We start from the raw sequence: 26,866 nt of genomic DNA, 5'->3' as shown, positions 1-26,866 counted from the left end.
TCTTCAATAAATGGTCCTGGAAAAACTGGGTTGTAACATGCAGAAGAATGAAATTGAACCACTTTATCTCACCAGAAACAAAAATCAACTCCAAATGGATCAAAGACCTGAATGTCAGACTAGAAACAATCAAATACTTAGAGGAAAACATTGGTAAAACAGTTTCCCACCTACACCTCAAGGACATCTTTGATGAATCAAACCCAATTGCAAGGAAGACTAAAGCAGAAACAAACCAATGGGACTATATCAAATTGAAAAGCTTCTGCACATCCAAAGAAACTATTAAACAAACAAAGGGACCCCTCAAGAATGGTAGAAGATCTTCACATGCCATACATCAGACAAGAAACTAATCACCAAAATATATAAAGAGCTCAGCAAACTTAGCACCAAAAAAGCAAATGACCCCATTCAAAAATGGGCAGAGGATATGAACAAAACATTCACTACAGAGGAGATACAAAAGGCTAACAAACATATGAAAAACTGCTCTAGGTCACTGATTGTCAAAGAAATGCAAATTAAGACAACATTGAGATACCACCTCACTCCTGTAAGAATGGCATACATCAAAAAGGACAGCAGCAACAAATGCTGGAGTGGTTGTGGGGACAGAGGAACCCTTTTACATTGCTGGTGGCAATGTAAATTGGTACAGCCTCTGTGGAGAGCAGTCTGGAAAACTCTCAGAAGGCTAGGCATGGACCTCCCATATGATCCAGTAATTCCTCTCCTGGGCTTATACCCCAAGGACTCCATAACACCCAACCAAAAAGAGGTGTGTACTCCTATGTTCATAGCAGCACAATTCATAATAGCTAAAACCTGGAAGCAACCCAGGTGCCCAACAACAGATGAGTGGCTGAGAAAGCTGTGGTATATATACACAATGGAATACTATGCAGCTATCAAGAACAATGAACCCACCTTCTCTGACCCATCTTGGACAAACTTAGAAGGAATTATGTTAAGTGAGTTAAGTCAGAAAGATAAAGATGAGTATGGGATGATCCCACTCATCAACAGAAGTTGAGTAAGAAGATCTGAAAGGGAAACTAAAAGCAGGACCTGACCAAATTGAAAGTAGGGCACCAAAGTAAAAACCCTGTGGTGAGGGGTAGACATGCAGCTTCCTGGGCCAGTGGGGGGTGGGAGTGGGTGGGAGGGGTGGGTGACAGTCTTTCAGTGGTGGGAATGGTGTTTATATACACTCCTAGTAAAATGTAGTCATATAAATCACTACTTAATTAATATGAGAGGGGGAAAATTAATTGTATGTCTCGAAGTTTTTTAAAACACAGACTGAATCTTTTTAATATATAGGCTGTGTATTTGATATGCGGACTCTCTCAAAGCCTAGACCAAGTAGATCAGAAGCAACCAATAGCACAGCCATATACAAGATACTGGGCACTGTACAGCAAACCCTAACAAAAGGACTTTTCAAAGTTAACCCAATTACCAATTAATGTGATGATAACATTAACTATCGATTATCTTTTTGAACCCTAAGACAGCAGGAACCTCACATCTCCACTATAGAGCCTCTACTTCCCCCAGTCCTGGAACCCTTGGATAGGGTCCACTTTCCCGTATGCCTCTCCCAATCCATATCAAATAATATTGCATCTGCCGATCACAACCTAATCAATTCAACGATGGCCACCTCAACATACTTCACTTCAGACTGTGTCCAGAGACTTCACGTGTGGAATGACAACCCTTCAGCTTCATTACTCAGGTGAGACCTTTCCTTTCATAGTATACTCTAATTCCATCTCAGGTGGTTCACTTTCTAACAAAATCCCAAAACCTAGATATACACCAGTTTCTGTGAGAGAGAGCATATGTTCACACGTATCCACAAACTACTACAAAATATATACCTGAAAGCAGAAGTACACTAGAGTTTGCAGTGAGTATCCCCCTAACACTTCCTATCCACTATTCCAAGCTTTGGGTCCATGATTACTCAACAATTTGTCTGGTTTTGTATGTTAACTCTCTTCTCAGTCACCAGGTTCCAGATGTCATCAGGATGCCGGCCAAGCTTCCCTGGTCTGAAGACCCCCACCAATGTGTCCTGGAGCTCTGCTTCCCCAGAGACCCACCCTACTAGGGAAAGAGAGAGGCAGACTGGGAGTATGGACCGACCAGTCAACACCTGTGTTCAGCGGGGAAGCAATTACAGAAGCCAGGCCTTCCACCTTCTACAACCCACAATGACCCTGGGTCCATGCTCCCGGAGGGATAGAGAGTGGGAAAGTTATCAGGGGAGGGGGTGGGATATGGAGATTGGGTGGTGGGAATTGTGTGGAGTTGTACTCCTCCTATCCGATGGTTTTGTTAATTAATCCTTTCTTAAATAAAAAAAAATAAATAAAAATAAAAATAAAAAAGAAATGACAGGTATTTACAATTCCCATCTCCTTATAATATTCCAAGAAGAATTCAATCAGCAGGTTCTGAATATTGACTTCTGAAGTAGATCATTCCTGTTTTCATTCTTTTTCTAATTATATTATACTCTGTATCACAATGATTAACTAAGATGACTACAGTTATAAGAAAATATTAAATCACAATTTAGTAGGGCCAGGTGGTGGCACATCCAGTAGAGTGAACATTACCATGCACAGAGACCTGGGTTCAATCCCTGATCCCCACCTGCAGAGAAGGAATCTTAAGGAACAACAGTTAAGTACCACTGTAGGCATCTTTCATCTTCTCCTTTCATCTTCCTCTATATTTATCTTTATCTCTATATATCCATATATATTAGAAGAGAGAAAGAAAAAAGAAGGAAGGAAGGAAGGAAGGAAGGAAGGAGAAGGAAGGAAGGAAGGAAGGAAGGAAGGAAGGAAGGAAGGAAAGGAAAGGAAAGGAAAGGAAAGGAAAGGAAAGAACAGCTGCTGGGATGAGTGGATCACAAGGATTCTGCAGGTACTGAGCCCAAGTGATAAACAAGGTGGCAGAAAAATAAAATAATTTTTTTTAATATAGGCATTTTATGCTGACAAAAATAAAGTAAAATTTAAAAATGCTTTTAAGAAAAATCTTATTTTTCAAAAGGAGAGAGTTTCTGGGGGTGAGTTGTAGCATCTGGTACAGAAAGCCTTTGTTAATTAAATATCTTTGTATGTAGTCTTTAAGCTTTATAATTTCTGAAACAAATATTTAAGTCAAATGTCCTACTGAATGTTTGACATCTCTAAATGTGATATAAATACATTGACCTTGTCTGAAGAATCTTAGACATAGATGATACTAGTTACTACATTTTGCATTTATTTGTCAGTATCCAAAGCCATACTGATAACTAGTAGAAGGGATACTGGTATTTACTTTCTGCTTCTACTCTCACCAGATAATAGGCTTAGCCTATCCACATGTTAGATAAAGGGCTCAGGGAAAAATTATGAAAGTCATGGGCCCTTCAGAATATAGTTAAATAGAACTTCTAGCTTCTTCCCACACCAAGACTCTTAGTTCCATCAGATCTATTCTTACTTTTAGGTTTCTGATTATTAAACAAAATTATTAACATAAATGCTTTTCAGCCATCAAGATGCAGACACTACTATGACGCCATCATGACTTCCCTGGGAAGAAAACCACATCAATGTGTCCTCGAACATCAACTCCCCAGAACCCTACCCCCTGCCAACATCCATGTTCAGTGGAGAAGCAATTAAAGAAGCCAGACTTTCCACCTTTTACAACCCATAAAGTATTTTGGTCCATACCCACAGAGGGATAAAGAATAGCAAAGCTCCCAATGGAAGTGGGATACAGAACTCTGGTGGTATGAATTGTTTGGAATTATATCCCTCTTATCCTACAATCTTTTTAATCATTATTAAATCGCCCATAAAAAATATGACATACAAAAGATATAGTTGAATTGGGATCACTTAACTTTTTTTTTTAATATGATGACACAAATATCATGTGAAGAATGGAAACCAGTCCAAGGTCACCTACTGAAATGAGAACTGCTTCAGTCTTCTTGGCTGTCAAGACAGGGCATTTCAGCCCATTCTGTCAGAATAAGCCATCACCATAGACATTTATTATCGCATGGCAAGGCTATGAGAATAATATATTCCTGGAATGGTAAATTAATGCAACAGTAACAGGGCTAACTAGCTCTTGTGACCTTGATAAAATAACTAGAGTACATCAAACTTCAATAATCACTTCTGAAAATAAGTAAGTCAGATCATTATTTGGGTCCACTGGAATTTGGAATGCCAATGGTACAATCAGATTATTCATGAATGCATGGTATAAACATAATGCCATCTTAATTGTTGGCATTATGATGTGCACTATCACTAATTTGAATCTGAGCAAGCCTCTTAACCTTCAGATATCAGAGAAGAGGCTCTTCCTTGGAGATAGGCTAGGAGGACATTATTGGAAGATACATTTGCACACATTTGGGTTCATGCCGAGCAGCTGGCTGTTTAGTTTCTCTTGGGGAACTTTAGTAGACACAGTAGAAAACTGATCTTTAAAGTTCTCAAAGCCTTTTATAGAACTGGCTTTATAGCTCTTTGAAGCCTTTTGACTTTTATTTGGCTCAGGAAATTATAAGATGGTTAAGAAGTTCTTTTATGTATACCCCATAAAAACAGGCACTGTGTGTTTCAACAATGTATTGCTGAGGAGAAACATGACTGACTTGGCAGTCTTAAGCTTCTTATCTTAACCTCCTGACCTTGCAAAATGGAAGATTTCCATTTTAGAGGTGCCAGTATTGAGCTAGGGTAACTCAGAGCTTTTAAGCTCTAAGAAAAGCAAGTTGGAGAATAAAATTATAGATAGAAAGCAAATCAACTGAAATCCTGTTAATATATATTTTTTCTGAAAAGCCTCTCAAGCGACAGTACACCCCCCAGAAGTATCATTTTGTCTCCAGTATTTTTACTGCACGGAAAGTAATTTTTGTTGTTTTTTAAGCAATAAAATCTATTCATTACACATTGCAGAAATATGAGAAAACAGAAATGCATAACACAATTATGCATAAGCCAGTCATTAGGTCAATGAATTTTGAATGACATGAGAAAGTACATAACACCAGCTTTTCACTGTGTGAAAAGGAGTAGTTATACCTCTCCTATGTACACATAGAGAAAATTCAAACTTCTGGACTCTGGGTTACCCACAACCATTTCTATAATAGCTAAAGTACTTATCAGTGATAAGATAGTAACAGTACTACAACAGATACTAGGACAAGAAGCTGATGTGAACGAAATAAGATTAGAAGTAATATAGTAATCAATAACAACCTTAACAAGATTGGAAAGAAATGTGGAGAACCAGATACAGAAGATGGCATTAGTACTGTCCCATATAAAAGCACAATTATCAAAGAATGATCTTTGAATACTATATTCTCTGCCATAGATTATAATAACAAACAAAACCAAAAATGACCCTTAGAAGTGAGTTTACACATTTATTGTCAGAGACACGTAGAAATAATCTAAATTTATTTTAGATAGTGGATATTGTGATGGATAAGGTGACTTTAAGTCCCAATTTGCTTTGGATACCCTTGGTTTATATCTGTTTGCTTTCAATGGTTATTAATAGTATTATATTTTATCTTACAGGTCACCCTATATGCTAAAGAAACATTTTAAATTACATAAAAACAATTCCTGGGAGGAGCTATTACACTATGGATGGTCAGGAAATGGCTCAATATAAAGATTATTTGAGCTAAGAATTGAAATTGACAGATCTTTAGAGTAAGATTTAATTTAAGGAGGAAGAACCATACATGGAAAATGAAATCTGGATTTTGATAAATCTAATTGTATATCATAATTCTGCTATATCCTACATTTTGTACCTCATGTTAGGTTTCACGTGAAATGTTCAGGTGGCAAAGTTTAATGCTATATAAAAGTTTACACTGCTATGTAAATAACATTGAACTCAAAAATCTTCTGATCTGGATGCAATATACAACTGAATCCACCGAATAATACAAGGTTGATGAGTAATTAAATGCTCAACAGTATGAGGTAGGCAACATACACTACAAGAACTCAAAATCAACAAAATCAGTGCACATCAGAGTGAAGAGGCTTCCAAGGAGGAAAGAAATGGGATCTGAGTAGGTGCTTAACTAATGAAAAGCAGCATTCACTAAGTGATCACTTGAAATCCTAGAAAGTATTACCACTGGACAGGGAGTAGGGCCTTCTGATGGCCTTTCTTATTGTTTCTAATGTAAGGACAATTTAGCTTTTCAGCAAATCAAAAAGAACCAGTTTGCATTTAGATATCCCAAACCTCAACTTCTCCCAGAGTTCTCCACCTTGAATGCCAGATAACCACCTAATTCTGCTCTCTAACTCACTCTTCCTGAAAATAGAGGACAAGAATTAAGTATCCCTCTTTGGCCATTATGATCTGTTGTAAACTCCTAGGCATTTACCATTTATAGAGTAAAGTGATCATTAGTCCTAAAGAAAGAACATTTTGCAACTGGCTGAAATTATTGAAACACTTTCTTTGTTTGTTTCTTTCTTTCCTTCTTTCCTTTCTTTCTTTCTTATTAGTGACTTAATAATGATAAACAAGATTGTGGGATAAGAGGAACAGAATTTCCACCACCAAAGTTCCATATCCCCTCCCCTCCATTGGAAACTTCCCTACTATTTATCCCTCTAGGAATATGGACCAAAGATCTTTATGAGGTACAGAAGGTGGGATGTCTGGCTTCTGTAATTGCTTCTCCACTGGACATGGGTGTTGACAGGTCGATCCATATTTCCAGTCTGTTTCTATCTTTCCCTAGTGGGGTAGGGCTCTGAGGAAGTGAGATTCTAAGGTACATTGATAAGATCATTTGCCCAGGGCAGTCAGGTGGATTCAGTCAGCTTGGTGTCATGACAGCATCTGCAACTTGGTGGCAGAGTATTGGAGCTGCCATCATAGGGTTGACATCATAGGCATGGTGTGTCTGGTCACAGTCCAAAGTGAAACATGTTGAGATGGCACTAATTGCATTGACTTGGTTCAGATTATCAGATGCAGAATCAAATGGACCAAGAGAAGCATGAAGGAAAGCAAGCAAAGCCCCAGAGGTTCTGGGACAGAGACTGAGGAAGGTTCCTTGCTGTCTTAGAGTTTAAGAGGGCATTAGATAATTATTATTATAACCAAGTTATTTTGGAACTCAGTTTACTTTGAAAAAAATTTTCCCACAGTTAGAATTTACTCTACCATACAAGACCTCATCATGTCTTCTGTCATTTAATGTTATTTACAAATAATTGTATGCCTTCTGTTCTAAGATTATAGGTGATTTAATATTTTTAAGATTTTATTATTAAAAATGCATTAACCACTTAACCCCAGTATCCCAGTGTTAAAATTCAATCAGTTTACTAATTTGAAACCTTAAGTGCTTATATTAAAGGAATACATACTCAGAACTGAAGTCTATGCATTAAAACGCTCAAGACATTTGATCTATTACCCCTCTCACATTAATTAAATGGTTATTTATAAGACTATAAATTAATAGGAATATATATCAATACCATTCCTCAAAGGTCTGTGTACCTCCCCCTAGCCCCCTATGGTGAAGCTGAAATCTAACCTCCTCCTACCCTCAAAACTTTTTACTTTGGTGTAATACTACAAACTCAGTCAAATTCTGCTTTGTATTTCCCTTTCTGTTCTTTCTTTATTAACCTCTGTTTATGAATGGGATCATTCCATACTCTCTCTGGCATATCTCAGTTAACATAATTCCTTCTAGCTCCATCCAAGTTAGGTTGAAGAAGGTGGATTCATTATTCTTAATAGCTAAATAATATTCAGTTGTGTATATATACCACATATTCCTCAGCCACTTATCTATTGCTGCACACCTGAGTTGTTTCCAGGTTTTGGCTATTACGAATTGTACTGCTATGAACATACGTGTACTCATATCTTTTTGGATGGGTATGCTTGACTTCTTAGGACACACTCTATAGGAATTACTGGGTCATAAAGAAGGTTCATTTCTAGTCTTCTGAGGGTTCTCCAGACTGCTCTCCACTAAGGTTGGACCAATTTACATTTCCACCAGCAGTGCAGAAAGGTTCTTTTATCCCCACAAACTCTCCAGCCTTTGTTGATGCTGTTGTTTCTGATGTATGACATCCTCACAGGGGTGAGGTGGTATCTCATTGTTTCCTTTATGTGATATCCATCAAGATCCCACCAAGTTTCTTTAAGAGAATAAAAAGAAATATAAACATTTGTCTGGAACCAGAAAACACCTAGAATAACCAAAACAATCTTGAGAAAAAGAAACAGAAATGGAAGCACGAAACTCCCAGATTTCAAACTATAATGCCATTGTAATTGAAACTGCCTGATCCTGGAGCAAAATTAGATACACAGACCAGTGAAACATAATTGAGCACCCAGAACTAACACCCCACACCTATAGACATGTAATGCTTGATAAGGGGGGCTTAAATTTTAAATGGTGAAAAGAGGCTTCTTAAAAAATGGTGTTGGGGGAGTTGGACGGTAGAGCAGTTGGTTAAGTACACGTGGCGCAAAGTGCAAGGACTGGTGTTAAGGACCCCGGTTTGAGTCCCTGTCTCCCCACCTGCAGGGGAGTCGCTTCACAGGTGGTGAAGCAGGTCTCCAGGTGTCTATCTTTCTCTCCCCTTCTCTGTCTGCCCCTCCTCTCTCCATTTCTCTCTGTTCTATCTAACAAAGATGACATCAATAAAAACAACAATAATAACTATAACAACAGTAAAAAATAACAAGGGAAACAAAAGTGAAAATAAATACATAAATAATCAAACAAATATAAAAAATGGTGTTGGGGAAACTGAGTGGAAATGTGCAGAAGAATGAAACTGAATTGCTATATCTCACCAGAAACAAAAGTAAACTCCATATGCATCAAGAAGCTAGGTGTTAGACCAGAAACTATCAAATACTGAGAAGGCAAAATTTAGTGGAACTCTTTCCCATTTAAATCTCAAGGGCATCATGGGCCAGGCGGTAGCACAGCAGATTAAGCACACATGACACCAAGCACAAGGACCAGCCCACAAGGAGGCTGGTTTGAGCCCCTGTCTCCCAAATTGCAGGGGGGCTCGTTTCACAGGAGGTGAAGCAGGTCTGCAGGTGTCTTTCTCTTCCCTGCTCTATCTTCCCCTCTTCTCTTGATTTTTCTCTGTTCTATACAGCGACAATAACAGTAATGGCAACAGTGACAATAACAACAACAAGAGCAAAAAAAAAAAAGGAGAAGAAACATTACTACTTTCAAACGAAGTTAACGGCTATGCTTGTGGTTGACAGGAAGAAAACAAAAAACAAAACTGTGTACATATTTCACCAGCTTACACTAGCAGCTTCCTCTCTGTCTTCCATGATAGGGTCAAAAAAAAAAAAACCACCTAGGAAAAACTTGAAGGTTGAAGAGAATACCATTTTTTTCTCCTGAGGTAAAAACTCTGTCAGATCTTTATAGGATGACTGCATTCCTGTACAACCCTCATGATTCCATTCAAACTATCTTCGGTACATAGTTTCCTAGTCCAAGATCTAGAAACGACTTTCATCACCTGATACAAGAGAGTCTATGCTAGTTTTAGAGTGCAGATTGCCCCCTTACAACAGCGCACTTACATAGTCTCTTTAGTGACTTACTTTATCTCTGGTTGAGATCTCTTTTTTGCAAAGGACATAATCAATGTATAATACTCTGTAACACTTTTTAATATTGTGAAGCTTATCTCTTAAAATACTTTGTCAGTGATGGTATAACAATCCAGTAAGAAAACCAATTAATTTAATCAATACAGATGAATGTATTTTTACGTAAATTTTAAATTGTTCCTTTAGACTGCTTGCATGATGTTAACATCATAAATTAGTTAATATGTATCCCTTAAAAGTTTCACATATTTGACTGTAAGATCAGAATAGTTAGTACTTTAAAAAATTGCAATATTAAACAAACAAACAAACAAAAAACTCTAGAAGTTTTATGCCATAAAGCTTGGCCCAGTATACTAAGTATATGATTAAAAGAACCCATAATATAACAAGGTATTAAGCTAACATGTGAATTTCCTTCTGAAATGCAAAGAACAATGCATACATAGGCATTTATCCACTGAGCTCAAGGACTTCCTAACAAGATTTAGAAATAATGTCAGAATAAGAGCAGATCAGGCAAGATTCTAAATTTCACAACCTACCTCCTTGCTCTTAAATTCATTGGTAGAGCACACATTAATTCCTTTGATAAAGTTTTAAAAGTAAGTTCTACTCAGAAAAATAACACAATTCCATACTCATTAACAGCCAAGGGTTAATAGCATCAGGGAAAAAAAAAAATAGGGAAGCTCAACATAACAGTGGCATTCTTAGTGCATTTCATTAATACTGATCTCACACAGCAATATAAAAGTGGAATCTCAGTTAATCAGCAAGCTTTGAATGAACTGAACAAGTAAACCTTGCATCTAAATCAGAAATAGTTTCAGAGTTCATTAGCAAAGTGATTACAAACTGTTCAATGATCAAATGTCTTAACTACACGAAATGGAACATAGAAATGGCGGCCGCCTTTAGCTGTGATTTAAGTAGAACTCTGTCAATCTTAGGTATATGGGAGGCTCAAGAGCATAGCTTTGCATGAGACGTGTCTTTCTTGAGTTCAAATGGGGAAAGAAAGATGTAGAACAGGAAAGCAGATCAGAGGGAACCGCAAATTTGATCCTGATGTGGTCTGGGAGGTGGTGCAGTGGTAAAGCTTTGGACTCTCAAGCATGAGGTTGTGAGTTTGATCCTCAGCAGCACATGTGCCAGAGTGATGTCTGGTTCTGTTTCTCTCCTCCTGTCTTCCTCATAAATAAATAAAATAAAAAAAGAAAATTTGATCCTGTGTTTATAATAAAGGGAGAGGGGAGAGACAAGACAGAAAAAAAGAAAGTATTTATATCCAGACACATAATTTGCTAATTCACTGATTGAGTTAAGAGTGTTTATAAATTTTCTCTGATCCAGAGTATGAATTTGAAAACTGAAAATGAAAAGACCAAAAACAACCTCAATACAAAATTGATGAAGTGTTAAATGTTTGTTGCACTGTGCTCATAAAAAAATGATTTTATTAAGTTTGAAATACCTTAGCCCACTAGTAAAACTTCAATTTTTAATAAAACTACTAAGCTGAATTTTCTTTTGTTTCCTTTAGGTCGAGAATTACAGGGCACAAGGATTCAGGTTAAAGCCCCTGGTCCCCACCTGCAGGGGGGAAGCTTCACAAGTGGTCTCTGTATCTCTCTCTCTCTATCTTCTCCTTTCAATTTCTCTGTCTCTATAAAATAATAAATAAATAAAACATTAAAAAATTTAAAAAAGAACAAAAAGACCTGTATAGATAATTTATAAATATCAAAACAGCAACCGGATAAATCTCACAAAACAGAATACTATCTAAGACACATGCACAAAGACAAAACTTAGTAAACTGTGATGTCTGTGATGTACTTATCCTTTCTAAATGGGTTAGAATTTATTTGATGGTATTTTCTGTGGTTTCCTACTGTACACAAATTGCCCACAGAAAAGTAAGAGTTATACTATTAGGTCACAACTCCAGAATTAATCTTTCAGATAGATAAATAGATAGACAGGCAGACAGGAGAGACACCATAGTACTGGAGTTTTCTACCCGGAAATTTGGGGCCAAACTGAAATCTAGGCCGTGCTCTTGGCAAAGCAGACACACAACCCAAATGAGTTATTTTGGGGGCCTATGTCACTCACAAATCAACTACGGTTATTTTTTTTTTCCTTCTCTATTCAGTTCCTGAAGAGAACTGGGGTTCAGAGCCCTCTGGTCATATTAACCCTAACATTTACCTTCCTGGGAGTATAAACCAAAAATTCTTTATGGGGTGCAGAAGGTGGAAGGTCTGGCTTCTGTAATTGCTTCTCTGCTGTTCATGAGCATTGGCAGGTCAATTCATACCCCCATAATCTGTTTCTATCTGTCCTTAGTGGGGGGATGTGTTTATCTTTTCAAAGGCCCATACATTCAGTGATAGAGAGACCAGAGAACCACTCACATCCTATGGTGTAGCAGGGAAAGATCCCAGGACCTCATGGATATAAGGTGCTTGGCTCTACCGTTGAGCTAACTTCATGGACACATTCTTCACTTTTTTGGGAGATGTTCAAGTATATATTGATGAACATAACCCTTATTTATAAATGAATAAACCAGTTTATATCATGTTCATGTATCAGACTGAGAACGAGTAAGGATAATTAATTCTATATAACACCTCACTGCACTGAACATGGTAGTCATTAGCTGAGTAGGGCTTGAATATGAATTCCTCAGCTTTTTTTATATGTAATAAATTATTATTATTATTTGCCACCAGGGCTATCCACAGGACTCCATATCTGCTCAAATCCACTCTTCTCAAAGGCCTTTTTTTTTCCCCCCACAGAAGGGGACAGATAGAGAGAAGGGACAGATGGAGATAGAGGTTAGAGGGAAACATGCAGCCTAGCTCCTTTGCTTGTGACACTGCCCCTAAAGGTGGTGACTGGGTGTGTACACGTGGGTCCTCATATATGGTAGTAACGTGCACTCTAACATTTAAATTTTCATAAAAAGTAAAGATATGAATACACTTGCAAAAAGTCTCTTTCTGTCAGTGATTTGCCACAACAAATACATAAACCAAGTTTCCAATAAAAACAGAAGTATCTTATACAATACAAACAACCTATTATAATTAAATGTGTATTCTCTAACATAAATATAATTCTAGAAATAGCACTACATTATTTATTTATTAGCAATGATAGGTAATGGCAAAACTTGTATGAAAAGCTGTTAGAAAGGAAACTGATTTCCTATAGTGTGTGATAATATTAATAAGACACATCAAAAAGGCATTTGTGGCCAGGAAAATTTCTTTATGCTTTATTATTGTTTGCTTGTGGACAGACACAGGATTTTGGAATCAATGGAAAGGCACCTTTTGTACTAGTTATATATTTTAAAATCTACCTGTTTTTGATACAACACCACTATTTCCTCAGATAACACCTTTCATAAAAATGCAAGGGAAGGGGATTGTTGGTTTAAAAAATCATTTAAAGCATACTTGTATTATTTTAAACTTTTGGTAAGTATACAAATATATGCTGGCTATAAAGGACACAATTAGCAACTGCTTGTATAGAAAATCTTAAATCAGATTTTTAAAACTAATACAACTCTGCTTCCTGCTTCATTAATTACTAGCTAAGGGACTTGAAAATGCCCTAATGAATTTAACATTAGTTTCTACAATGAGAACAGTGGGTATTATCACAGCATCTAGTAAATGTGAAAAAGATGGTTTCTACAAGTTGCTTTTTGAACAGCTGTAGAAATGATGATCAGATTTCACAACATTTATGTTAGAAACTGAGACAAAATAAATTCTTACAAGAAAAAGCATTTCTTTAATCAGATTTCCCAGGCCATAAATCCAGTTGGCTACTTTAGAAAACTCTTTCTCTATTCCTCAAAGTCCTCTCTCTCTCTGTGTCTCTCTCTCTGTCTCTCTCTCTCCTTCTATTTTCCCTTGAGACTCAAAAAGAAAAGAAGAAATAACATCAACACCGACTTCTACATATGCTTTAAGACCTGAAGCAGTGAAGCCACACCTGCTTCCCATAAATTCCGTATTATAACTTGCCATCTAGTCATGGGCCAGCAACTGTACTGTTGAAGATGTCACTGAAGATTTACCACTTCACACAATTTACTATCTTTACAAGATTCTCTGAATTGAGAAGTTTAAGAAAAGTTTACTCAAACAGAACTAGCAGAAAAGCCAGAGCCCAGCACCAAAATCCAGTGATAACCAGGTAAAAATCATAAGTCACCTTCATAGTGAGGAAAATGCAGGCTATCAGGGAAATCTCATGTAAAGCTTTCTTTCGCAAAATATGTATCTAAACCTACAGCAAACTAAAATACTGCATTCCAAGCACCGTCCAGTGAAGCAAGGCACAAATGATACACTATCCCTACCTGGAAAAATTAAACAGTATGCTGATAATATTGGTCTTTATTAGTATGTTAATGCAAACATGCTAATAGGACTAATTATTTTAAAGTGGAATAGAAATGTACACACAGGATGGAAAGTACTGCAGAATTCTAAGATAATAAAAGTCTCCTGCAGGCTATCAATCATTATGCTTTAAGGCATCAAAAGTCACCAGATTTGCAAAAGTAAAGAAGAAATGCATCTGATTAGAATACTATTAAAATGCATTAATTCTTCATGTTTTCTGATATCATTTCCTACAGCTAATCTCTTAAAATTATTTTTCTTTACCAAGTTATCTGCATGATCACATATGTAGTTCTGTTTTTAACTATCAAAAGTTCACTTCCTCAAGTAAACATTGGATCTCTCTGTTTTACACTATCATGTACAGGAGTCTTAACTAATTTTTTTCTTTCTAATTACTTAGAATAAGGTTGATAAATGAAAGTTACAAAAACAATAAAGCTCACAATAATTTCTCACAGTAGAAACAAAGTATATTATCCTGTCAACCAAACTTCACTTCTCAGAAGTTCGAAGACCCAGGACAGGTACTTATCAGAGTCAGCTTTGACCCCCCACCTGTCATTGACAGCACTGCCGGGACATTTCCTGGTTAGCAGAAATGCTGGTTTGGGCTCATAATTTTGAAACATCTGAAAAATATTTTCCATGCCATCCACACTTAAATTTAGAGTTTCTATTGCAGTGGTGCAAATTGTTAAACACTGAAATTTACCACCAAACATCAGACCTCTCCTGGACATTTCACTCTTCAGCTGTTTACACATTTTGCTCACATTTTGCAAGAGATCTGAAACCCCAGAAAAAAATATTAAAATTTCCTTAACTGTTTCACTGCTGAGTTCAAGGAGCAAAGACTAGCAGTAAGCTGTGGGTAATAATGATTCAAAGAGTTCCAGAGAATTTCTAAATACCTGAAGGAGGAATACTATGTGATTTTCCAGCAGACTAAAGCAGGCAGGAGAGGGAAAAAAAAAAAAAAAAAACACCCCTCACATTATAATGCATTAAAAAAAATCTTTCTACTCTGCAGACTCTGCTTTCTGAGACGGAGGTACATTCAAACAGCTCCACTGCCAAGAAGACATAAAGGATGCATACGAGAATTCAGTTCTACCCCCAAATTAGAGCTGAACTGCACACATTTTTAGAAACGTGACTTCTAGCAAACACTCCCAATTATATGTTATTGTCAACATTAAAAATAAGCACAAGGCAGAAATCGTGAGCCCTTGCTATTCCACTTCAACTTCATTACCATGCTCTACCAGCATCTATAAAAAAAAAAAAAAAAAAAAAACAACATTACCTGTATGAAGAGAACCTGTTAATAGTCTGAGAAGGTACTGGGCAAATTTCAGTATCTCACGTTTACACCGTTTTCTACAGCCACTCATCTTAAGCAACAAGGTATTCCTCTGAAGAGAGCCAGAGCCAGAAGTCTTTGCCAATAAAAGGAAAAAAAAAAAAAAAAAAAGACAATCTCTGAGGGGAAACTTCTGTCTCAGTTTATGTCACAGGCTGCCTTTACAACTCCTGGGAAATTAGCTGCTAGTGCCTGAGTCGGAAATTCCTTTAAAGAGCTCCAGAAGCCAGAGAGAGAGAGAGAGAGCACAATGCCAGGGTGGGGAGAAAAGGCAGCTTCTCCGGCTGGTCACTAAGTTCTTCTGTGGCAACAGATAGGCTGTGGGCTCCTGGGCTCACAATAGTTGTAAGCGCTGTGGCTCAGCTTAGAGTCCTCTAGGAGCTGAGCAACCTCACGGACTATTCAGAGGGAGGCGGGGCCAGAGATGCCAGCTCATCAATGAATCAGCATGAAAACAGGTGAGAGGCAGATGACAGGTCACTGGAGCTCAATATCTTTGGGTTCCAAGAAAAGAAGTCTGCTAATGTGATCAAGCCTGCTGAGGGATGAGGGGCAGGGTTGAGGTGATGGGTTGGATCTTTGGGGCTGTACTAAATACCTCCTTCTAAAAGAGACAGAGAGAGAGAGAGAGAGAGAGAGAGAGAGAGAAGGAGAGAGAAGGAGAGAGAAGAGAGAAGAAGAGAGAGAGAAAGAAAAGACTTGAGAGAAGCTGTTCAAGGTCAGACATCAGACAATTCCTTCTTCTTCTAGCGTTTGCCAGACAATTCCTTGATATGGTGTTAATCAGATGCTCAAAGTCTGACTTCTGAAAAGGCTCTCAATGGGTAAGCTGACCCTGATTCAAAACACATAAGCGTTGAAGATTTACCACCAAAGGGAGGCAGTGGTGTTTTGTCAGAGATAAATATATTCGACTTCATGTGCTCAGAGGTGGAAAATCAGCTGTGTGCTAAATGTAGCTATGCTTTTTTTTTTTTTTTGTCTTTTCCCCTCCAATATCCAGGCTCAGGTGTTTAGAAATTAGGGAAAAATCATTGTCCCCAGTAAAAGACAATAGACTGGAAACCACAAACTCTGAAGCCTCAGTAATTTGCTTTAGGCAACGGGAAGCTCCAAAAGTAACCTAAACCATCTCCCTAAAAGACAGACCTGCCTCAGTTTCTTGGGTTCCTAAAAGGCAAAGTCACTCACATCAGTTGACATCTTAATTTAATAGCCAGGACGCCTGAGAGAGTTTGTAATTTTTACAGAGCACTTGGCCATCACAGATAGTGTCACAGAGGTAGCCAGTTGCTAGAAGAGATAGGAAACTACAGGCTTATTTCTATGAAGGTACAGTTTTAATTTTAGTTCTTTGATTTCATCCTTCAGTGCCTTGGGTACATCTGAGGAATTCTCTCTACTGTAATTTCTACTCCCTAGGATTTTGTGTTTGTTTGTCTCTCTTGTTTTGTGTAAGTATAAATGTTATCTCTGCTAGATTTGGTATACATGGGAATTGTACTTCTCATATTTAAAATTCCTAGACAGGGTTCTTTTTTCTTTCCCAGGAGAGTTGTAATGATTCTAGCTGAAACCAGTATTTCTCAAACTTACCTCCCATTAAATGATGGTCATCAAGAGTAAAAAAAAAAAAAAAAAAAAAAAAAAAAAAGAAGCACCCCGGGACCAGGTCTTGGTAAAACCGGTTAAGTGTACACATTATAGTGTGCTAGGAGGGGGCCCAAACCACTGGCTCTCCACTTACAGGAGGAAAGCTGCACAAGAAGTGCTGCAAATGTCTATCTCCTCCTTTCCTCTCAATTTCTCTTTTTTAATATTTACTTATTTTCTCTTTTTTGTTGCCCTTGGTTTTTTATTGTTGTTGTAGTTATTATTATTATTGATGTCTTTGGTTTTAGATAGGACAGAGAGAAATGGAGAGAGGAGGGGAAGACAGAGAAGGGGAGAGAAAGATAGACACCTGAAGACCTGCTTCACCGCCTGTGAAGAGACTCCCCTGTAGGTAGGGAGCCAGGGGCTCGAACCAGGATCCTTACACTTGGCGCCACATGTGCTTAACCCACTACGCTACCGCCCGGCTCCCCTCTCTCAATTTCTCTCTATCCCTGTACAATAAATAAGTAGGCAATAAAAGAATCACCCTTACATTATAGATGTGAGCAGATTCAGTGGTAACTGTCTTTTAAAGCTCTCCCATCCCACCTGACACAAATCTATGCTCATTTGCATGGGATGGCAGTTCATGCATTTCAGGAATGTTCAAAGACTCCAGTCAAAGGTTTCTAAGATTAAGATCTATTCATACAGAAAGGATAGCTAGATTCTTTTTGAAGTTTGTGCCCCCTTACATTTGTATGAGTAATGATGTTTCTGAATTAGCTGAGTTATTTATTAATAACTTATTTTACCAGATCATTGTTCAACTCTGGTTTCTGTAATGGCCAGACTGAATCTGGGAGGGGCCTCAGAAGCATGGGCATGAGAATTGTTTTTGTGTTTTTTTTGTATGACCAGTATACTATCTCCTTTGTCATAAGCTTATATAATAGGTAAGATATATGCATTCATCAACTTCTATTATTGGACTAATTATTTCGAAATGTTATTTTCTTACCTATAAAGTGGGTCTTTGGAGGTTCCCTTTGTTAGAGAATCAAATGTGCTATGGATGATAATAAACACAGCTCTCTTCTCCTATTTATGTAAAGATGATAGATTGACCCTTTGTGACATTGTGTCCATGTTGGTTCAAGGTGTTTAAGATACAGAAGTAAGCAAGAAAAGCAGCAATGCTGCCTTGATGGAGCTGATACTTCAACTTAAAAATCAAACCAATTAGTAGAGAATAAGACAAAACTAGACTGATAAAATTGAAAGTGGCAAGTGGACAGTCATTGATGGTATCTTTCATAAAAGACAGTTCATCTGGGATACAATTTACAAGAAGGAGATAAAGACAAGTCACAATATGGTTAGGGAAATAATAAATCTAATAGAGATTAAAGTTTATAAACTTTAAAGATTCCATTTATTTTGCAGATTAATGTATTTATTCAATGAGAGAAAGACAGACCTGAGTATCACTCTACTTGTACACAGTGCTAAAAACAGAATCTGGGGTCGGGACCAGGTGGTGGCACACCTGATTGCACACACATGCTGCAGTGCACAAGGGCCCAGGTTCGAGCCCTTGGTCCCCGCCTGCAGGGGGAAAGCTTCATTAGTGGTGAAGCTGGGCTTCAGGTGTCTCTCTGTCTCTCTCCCTCTCTGTCACCCACTTCCCTCTCCATTTCTGGTTGTCTCTATAAAAAATAAAAGATAGAACCTGGGGTCTCAGGCATTCCAACAGAAGACTATCTACTGAGTCACCTCTACAGCTACAACATGAGTGCACTGAAATAATATTTACAAAATAATTACAAAAAAAAAATGGCTATCTTTAAAACACCAAAAATACATTAAAATTATTATGTTATCTATAAACAATTCTAAAAAAAAAAAAAAAAGAGGACATTAGCGAATGGAATGAGTGTAGTAATGGTAGAAGCAAAGACAAGTGAATACAACTATAAAAGTGCAACTTTTGTGAGCCAGACAGTGGCTCACCAGATTAAGCCACATAGTGCCATGCTCATGGACCCGCATAAGGATCCTGGTTTGAGCTCCCGGCTCCCTACATGTAGGGGGGTTGATTCACAGGCAGTGAAGCAGGTCTTCAGGTGTCTATCTCTCTCTCTCTCCTTCTCTCTTTCTTCACCTCTTATCTCAATTCCTCTCTGTCCTATCCAACAATAACAACAGCAGCAGCAGCAGCAGCAGCAACAGCAACAATAACAGCAATAACCAAACAATGGGAAAAAAAATGGCCTCTAGGAGCAGTGGGTTCATAGTGCAGGCACTGAACACTGGCGTTAATCTTGGAGGCAAATTAAAATAAAATAAGTGCAATCTTGTTCCTTGAGGTGATGGAGCTGCTCTCTATCTGACCTAGCATTCATATCAGCATCCTAGTTGTGCTATTACTATACTTTGGCAAAAGGTTACCACTGGGGGGTTGGGGGATGTTGGATATGTAAACATAGACTATATTTGTGTTTCTTATAATTGGACATCTATAATAATCTTCTGATAAAGACTGTCTTTACAGAAATAAAACTGTGGGAATATCTCTTTAGTACCTGCCATGTGTTCCTTTGTTAGGTTCTGAAAGTACACAGTTAACCAAGGAGAAAATACTAAAGGCTCATATAGCTTACCTTATAATGAAGGAAAGAAACTAAAGAACATTTTAAGGGGAATGAAATGGGCTAAATACCTAGAGCAGTTGGTGGAGGAAGTAAAATGGAGTGATTAGAAAAGTTCCCATGAGGAAGTATTTGAGCAAAGCTTGAAGGGGGTGTAGGAACAAGCCTTGAAGACACAAATGTGTCCTTTTCTGTATGAGCATCTTTCTGTAGCCTCTGGACAACCTACCAATCATTCTGTAGCAGGAAATTCTTAAAATTGACCCTCTGTAATAACTCATTTTTGACCTCTCAGCCCAGAACATTAATATAAACACTCTTCTTCTAAGGAAAGAAACTATGAATCAACAGTTTATCAGAAAACACATTTCTCAAATATATTTATTTGGGGACAGATGCATATACAAAAAATCTATTCTTCTTTAATGTAATTCATGGGAAAATATAAAACACAATTAGGGAGATAAAATATGAAATGTCAAAAAGTGAAGAAAATGCTTTTTTATTGCCAATGCATTATGACGAATACAACCATTACCTCTAATCATTTAGACAACTGGGGATGTGTGTTCAAAAATAAGATAAGTTGCCCCTCATATTTCTTAGGAATGCTTGTGCACAGGTGCTACCACTCACAATAAAATGTGAGATAACCTTACAACAGTGCTATGAGCCCAAGGGTTTTCTAGATAAACATACTAAATAGCCCCTTAGTATACCTTACAAAGAGGATGCTAATGTTTATTGCAGTAAAATGACAGTCTAATAATCAATACTTATTTCCACCAAGTTTATTGATGGGCCTTCCTCTCTGAATGGAAAATCCATTGCTCCTAGGAGCTATTTTTTCCTACTTTTTATTTGACAGGACAGAGAAACTGAGGGGTGAGAGGAAGATACAGAAAAGAGACACCTGCAGCACTACTTAGCCCCTCATGAAGCTTCCCCTTATAGGTATGAACCAGAAGCTTCAACCATGGCCTGACAAATAGTAAAATTTGTTTACAACCAGATCAACCACCACCTGGAGCCCAAGTTACAGTTTACTCTCAAGGCAAACTGCCACGTTCCATAGAAGTAACCAGAGATCCCACAATCAGAGATCTTCATAAGCATGTTTCAAAGGAACCTGTAAGTGCAAGCTCATTGCAAGACATATTCCTCCAAATTGCATTCAGGAGAAAGATTCAATTTATTCTCATCAGCTGTTCTGAAATGACCAAGTTCTAGTAAAGCAAGCTCACACTGTCCTTTACAGTAAGAAATAAACATGATTGATTGATAAAGGAAAATAGTGATTTGTTTTTGAGGTCGAAAGAACCCATTAAATGCAGATAAGCCAGCCTTCTTCTATAATGGAGTTTTCCCTTCAATATATCTCTTCTCAGTGCATCCCAGTGAATTCTGTGAATCACAGTGGGACTAGACATTGTTATGCTTTTCAAATTGTCACAAGTTGCAAAATTAAACATGTGCAGCTTAAAAATAGCACACCATGGGGTTGCAGAGAGAAGCAAAGCAAAGCCTTTCGGCAAAGTCACCAATTTTGAAAGTGGGTCTTGACAAAATATCAGACTAACTAGATATTCCTCCACCAGAGAGGAATATCCCAAACCCTAATGCAGGATTATTCCAGAAACATCTTTATTCACCTATTCATTCAATAAATAATTCAATAAATAAAGAACATACAGCATGCTAACTGTTGCACCCGCTTTGAAAAAAAATCTTTGTGAATGTAAAACAAATCAAAAGCCAAACCTATATGCAAAAGGAGAATCCTGTAGTGTATCCAGACATAAATCAGCCAAAAAGTACATAATCAGAATCTAGTTAATAGTAGATAGTAATAGTAATAGTTAATAGTTAATAGTAATAGTTTAATCATTCATGTTTTATATCATAATCGTATGCCATGAAACTAAAACAACTGATTGGTAGGAATATTCTGTATCATAGTGGCGTTAAATGTTACCAATATTGTGACTAGGAAGGTGACTCAGCAGGTAAACCATGAGGTAATATCAACCCATATAACAGTACAGAGCTTTAATTGACTCTATCTAATGTCTAAATGAATTTTTTCTAAATTAAGAAAACAATAGGGAGTCAGGCGGTGGTGCAGCGTGTTAAGCGCACATGGCGCAAATTTGGCGCAAGGACTGGTATAAGGATGCCGGTTGGAACCCCCGGCTCCCCAGCTGCAGGGGAGTCACTTCATAAGCGGTGAAGCAGTTCTGCAGGTGTCTGTCTTTCTCTCCCCCTCTCTGTCTTGCCCTCCTCTCTCCATTTTTCTCAGTCCTATCCAACAACAATGACATCAATAACCACAACAATGTTAAATAACAAGGGCAGCAAAAGGGAAAACAAATTTAAAAAAAAGAAGAAAGAAAAAGTAAATATTACAAATATTTAAATGAAAATAGATTCAGACAAATATACACATATATTTAGTTATTTGGTACAAATTATGAAACCAGGGAAAGTTGAGGGTAAGATTGTTTAAGATTATTGAAAAAAGTTCAATTTCTAGCTATATTTTATCTTTATTTCATTTTTTATAAATTCATGTTGAATCATCCTTGGCTTACAATACTATGAAAGTCTGGGGAGTTTAATTACTTTTGCCCTGAAGGTGGGGATCAGGGGCTTGAACCTAGGTCCTTGAGCACTGTGACATGTTTAACCTTCTGAGTATATCACTGCAAGTCTCCTCAAAAGGCTAATGTATTGAGGATCACCTTCAACATACAGACTACACTGCTGTGTATAGATCTGGGAATCTAACACATTTAGTATATCTTCAGATTCCCAGAACTCAAGTTTGTTAATCCAAGGGACTCAAGTTAACTAACATCTTGAAATGAAATATATATACATCCAAACAAAATAGCTCAATATGATATTGTGCCTACTTCCCCATGCCTTTGACCCTGTTTTAATCCCAGCCTTCACCACACGAAGGATAAGTATTACAGTATTTTTTTTCTCTAACCCTCTGTCTCTTAGTTCAAAAAGTTGAACCAGAGTTGTGAAACCCCAATGATGACAAAAGAAGAGGGAAGAGAAGGAGGAGGAGATGGAGGAGGAGGAGGATAAGGAGAAAGGAAAGAATAATAACCCCCAAATTACAAAGCAGAGTGTGACATACGTGGTTGAGTGGACATGTTACAATACACAAGAACCTAGGTTCAAGACCCTAGTTCCCACCTGCAGAGGAGAAAGCTTCACAAGTGGAACTATAGGTTAACTCACTCTCTCTCTTCCTCTCCTTTCCCCTCAATTTCTCTCTGGTCTATCAAATAAAATAAGACCACATTACTATCTGAAGATGATGAAATTATGGTTCTTAACATTCCAATAGCCCCCCCCTCCGATATTTTAGCCTAAATCTTCCTGCAATTACTAAGTTTCTGGGATGGATACTAGGTAATGCATCCCCTTGCTTCTATATCAAAACACATCACGACAACTTAAAGAAGCTTTGATGTTAAGCAATCAATCAGGTCACTCACTTGCCTTGAACAAAACTGGTTGATTTCAAACAATTCTGTCATGCGCCCTCCAAATGCATCAGACACACATAGGAATCCTCTATTTTCTCCTATATTTGTAATTAGTGATATAATAATTCTTTTCAAGATGATAAAATCACAGGAGTATAGTTCCACAGCATACCCAACACAAAACATTTCTGTGACAATCCCTGTCCCACCCACATGCACTCACAAAGTCTTAGAAACATGTTTTTTTCTTTTGTGAAAATTCATTTATTTCACTTTCTTGTATTCCACATCTGAATGAATCCATCTGGTAGTTTTCTTTCATTTCCTCGTTGCTTCAGTAAGCATGACCACCTCTAGTCCCATCCATTTTATTCCAGAAGATACAATATCATATTTTTTAATTGCAGCATTCCACTGAATATATATTACACAACTTCTATACGCTGTTGTTGTGCATTTAAGTTGCTTGCAATTCCTGGCAATGTTGAATAAAGTTAGGAATATAGTGGTGGCTATATTCCTTTGAATTACTGTTTTCATATTCTTTGAATATACGACTAGGAGTGGTATTGCTATATTTGAGGATATTTTCATTTGTATTTTAATTAAGGATTCTCCATAATGCTTTCCAAAGGGACCTGACCAGTTTATATTCCCACCAAAAGTGTAACCAAGTTCCTTTTTCCTCCACATCCTAGTCAACTCTTCTCATGTCCTGTTTTGTTGATGTAGGCCATTCATACAGTTTGAGGTGGTATGTTACTGTGGTTTTAACTTGCATTTCTTTTCATTTTTAATTTGCATTTCTTTAATGAAAAGTGAAATGGAACACTTTTTAAATATATTTATATCTATCTACCTATATATGTGTATGTATGTGTATATATATAGCTTCTTTTTTTAATCTTGTTTTTTTCTTTTTACTTTTTTTAAAATTTATTTTATTTATTTATTCCCTTTTGTTGCCCTTGTTGTTTTATTGTTATAGTTATTATTGTTGTTGTCGTTGTTGGATAGGACAGAGAGAAATGGAGAGAGGAGGGGAAGACAGAGAGGAGGAGAGAAAGATAGACACCTGCAGACCTGCTTCACCGCCTGTGAAGCGACTCCCCTGCAGGTGGGGAGCCGGGGTTCGAACTATATATAGCTTCTTTAGAAAGAGTATCAATTCCATTGTTTTGCTCACTTTTTAATTGGGTTATCTGTTTTTCTGTTGGTAAACTGTACGATTTCATTACAAATAGTTGCTAGCAACCTCCTGTCTGATATGTGATGTGCAAATATCTTCTCCCAATTTTGGGGTTGTTCTTTTACCTTTGTGGAGCCTCTTTCAATGTGTAGGAGCTTTTCAGTTTGATGTAGTTCTATTTATTTAATCCTTTTTAGTTTCACTTACCCAGGGAGTTGAGTCTCCAAATACATCTTTGATGTTTAGATTCTAAAGTGTGTCACCAATGTTTTCTTCTGTGCAATTTATAGTTTCATGGCTAATATCCAGATCTTAGATCCATTTTGAGTTGATTTTGGTGGATGGTGTTAAGTTGCAGTCCAGTTTTATTTTTCTACATGTGATAGTCCAATTTGTCCAGCCCCATTTATTGAGGTCTTTATAACATTTATTACAAAAGTCAATGTATTCAAACAACTAGTATACGAACCATGTGATTAAACTTTATGCTCCAGCATGCTAATTCTATTTCTGTCCATGTTACATATTTGGAAAATATTCTTTTTTAATGATCATGTTAAATATACAGTATGGTTAAAATAATTAAGAGGACTCCAATGGTTACTTCCTTGTTTTATCTCATAAGGGAACAAGAAAGAAATTTTCCCACTCTCTGTGAGATAGGATCTAAGAAAACATAATGTTGAGTATGAGATAACTACTATAGTTAAAAAGAAGAATTAAAACTGACAATAAATTTGTTGACCTCAACTTTCACCTAACAAATAATAATAATGAATTTGTTCAGGAAATTTGTGTTGAATTTCTATTACTTACTAGGCAAAGGTCAAGAATTACATTTCAGATAATGTTAAAATACATACTGATCACTTAGAAATGCCAGTCTAGGCTTCTGAAAAAAAGATCAAGGCTGAAGGTCACATGCAGAAGTGACAGTTAAAGTTGAATATGGATGAAACCCTTTAAGAAGACAGAGATGACCTACAAGGCTGCTGTCACATTGTTTCAGCTATAAATGACTTTGCCCTATTTTCCATTCAAGATTGAATTGGCTCGAACTATTTATTTGTTTATTTTAATTTTTTTCTACCACAAGGGCTATCACTGGGCTTAATGCTGGCACTACAAAATTCACTGAAAACAACAGATTTTTTTTCCTTCTAAATTTTGTTGGATAGGACAGAAAATTTGAGAGGGAAAGGGGTAGGGCGTGGATAGATGCATAATGGTTAGGCAAAGAGACTGTAATCCCCTGCGGCTCAAAAACCCAGGTCCAATCCCCTGTAGCACCATAAGCTAGAGCTGAACAATGTTCTGGTGATATATATATATATATATACATATATGTATATATATATGTGTGTATATATATATATATATATATATATATATATATATATAGAGAGAGAGAGAGAGAGAGAGAGAGAGAGAAAGGGAAGATAGGGAGGTAGAGAGAAAAAGACACACCTACAGACCTGCTTCACCTTCACCACTAGTGAAGTTTTCCCCCAGCAGGTGGTTAGCAGGGGCTGGAACTCAGGTCCTTGGGCAAGGTAACGTGCGTGCTTAACCTGGTGCACTACAAGCCTAGCTTTCTTGAACTATTTATTTATTACAGAGGAAATATTATCTTTAAATGTAGTCTCTCAAGGTAAAGCATAAAGAAAATAAAAATACTAGTCTTCAGATTAGTAGGAACAGTAATATTATAACTGACATATGCTTGACTAGAAAAGGGGAGGTATCTCTCCAGTATTCAAATACCTAGAAATATTAGATGCAGTGGCATTAGGTAACCAAAGAAATAGATGCATTCAGAAATATATACTAAGCTATGATTATCTTTAGAAGTAATTCCTTTTGCAACACTCCAGCTCAAGTTGCCATTGGAAGTAAATATATATTTTCCTCATGGGATACAGAGAAAGATCAATGCATAACTTAGTTCTGGCATTTGGTGGTGATGTCTGGGAACTCTCTCTCTCTCTCTGTCTCTCCTCTCTCTCTCTTTCTCCAGGGTTATCAGGATAATTTCTGGAACCATCCATTCCACCCCGGTTCCATGGCTGCCAGTTCTTAGCAACATCGCTTCGCCAGATATTCGTCGGGATGCGGCATCATCTAAGTTCATTTCCCAGGTCTGCGCTTGACCGGACCTGCCAATATATGCGGATATCTTCGCCCACCCTGTCCAACGCTTGACATCTCGTCACCCAATATGGTCCCCTATGCCTACACTAAACTTCTCTGTTCCAGACTCTTGGAAACAGAGTTGGCAGTCAGCTGAGGTAAAGAACAAACACCTCATCACAGACTCCTGCAAGCGTCAACTCGGCTTTGACCTAGCACGTTATGATTGGGCCCTCCTCAATCGCTATGGAACAGGCCATGGCCGGTGCGCCGCT

Source organism: Erinaceus europaeus, chromosome 3 (assembly GCF_950295315.1).
Source record: "Erinaceus europaeus chromosome 3, mEriEur2.1, whole genome shotgun sequence".
Lineage (NCBI taxonomy): Eukaryota > Metazoa > Chordata > Mammalia > Eulipotyphla > Erinaceidae > Erinaceus > Erinaceus europaeus.
The sequence above is the reverse complement of the archived record's forward strand: the minus strand, read 5'-3'. Positions refer to the sequence as shown.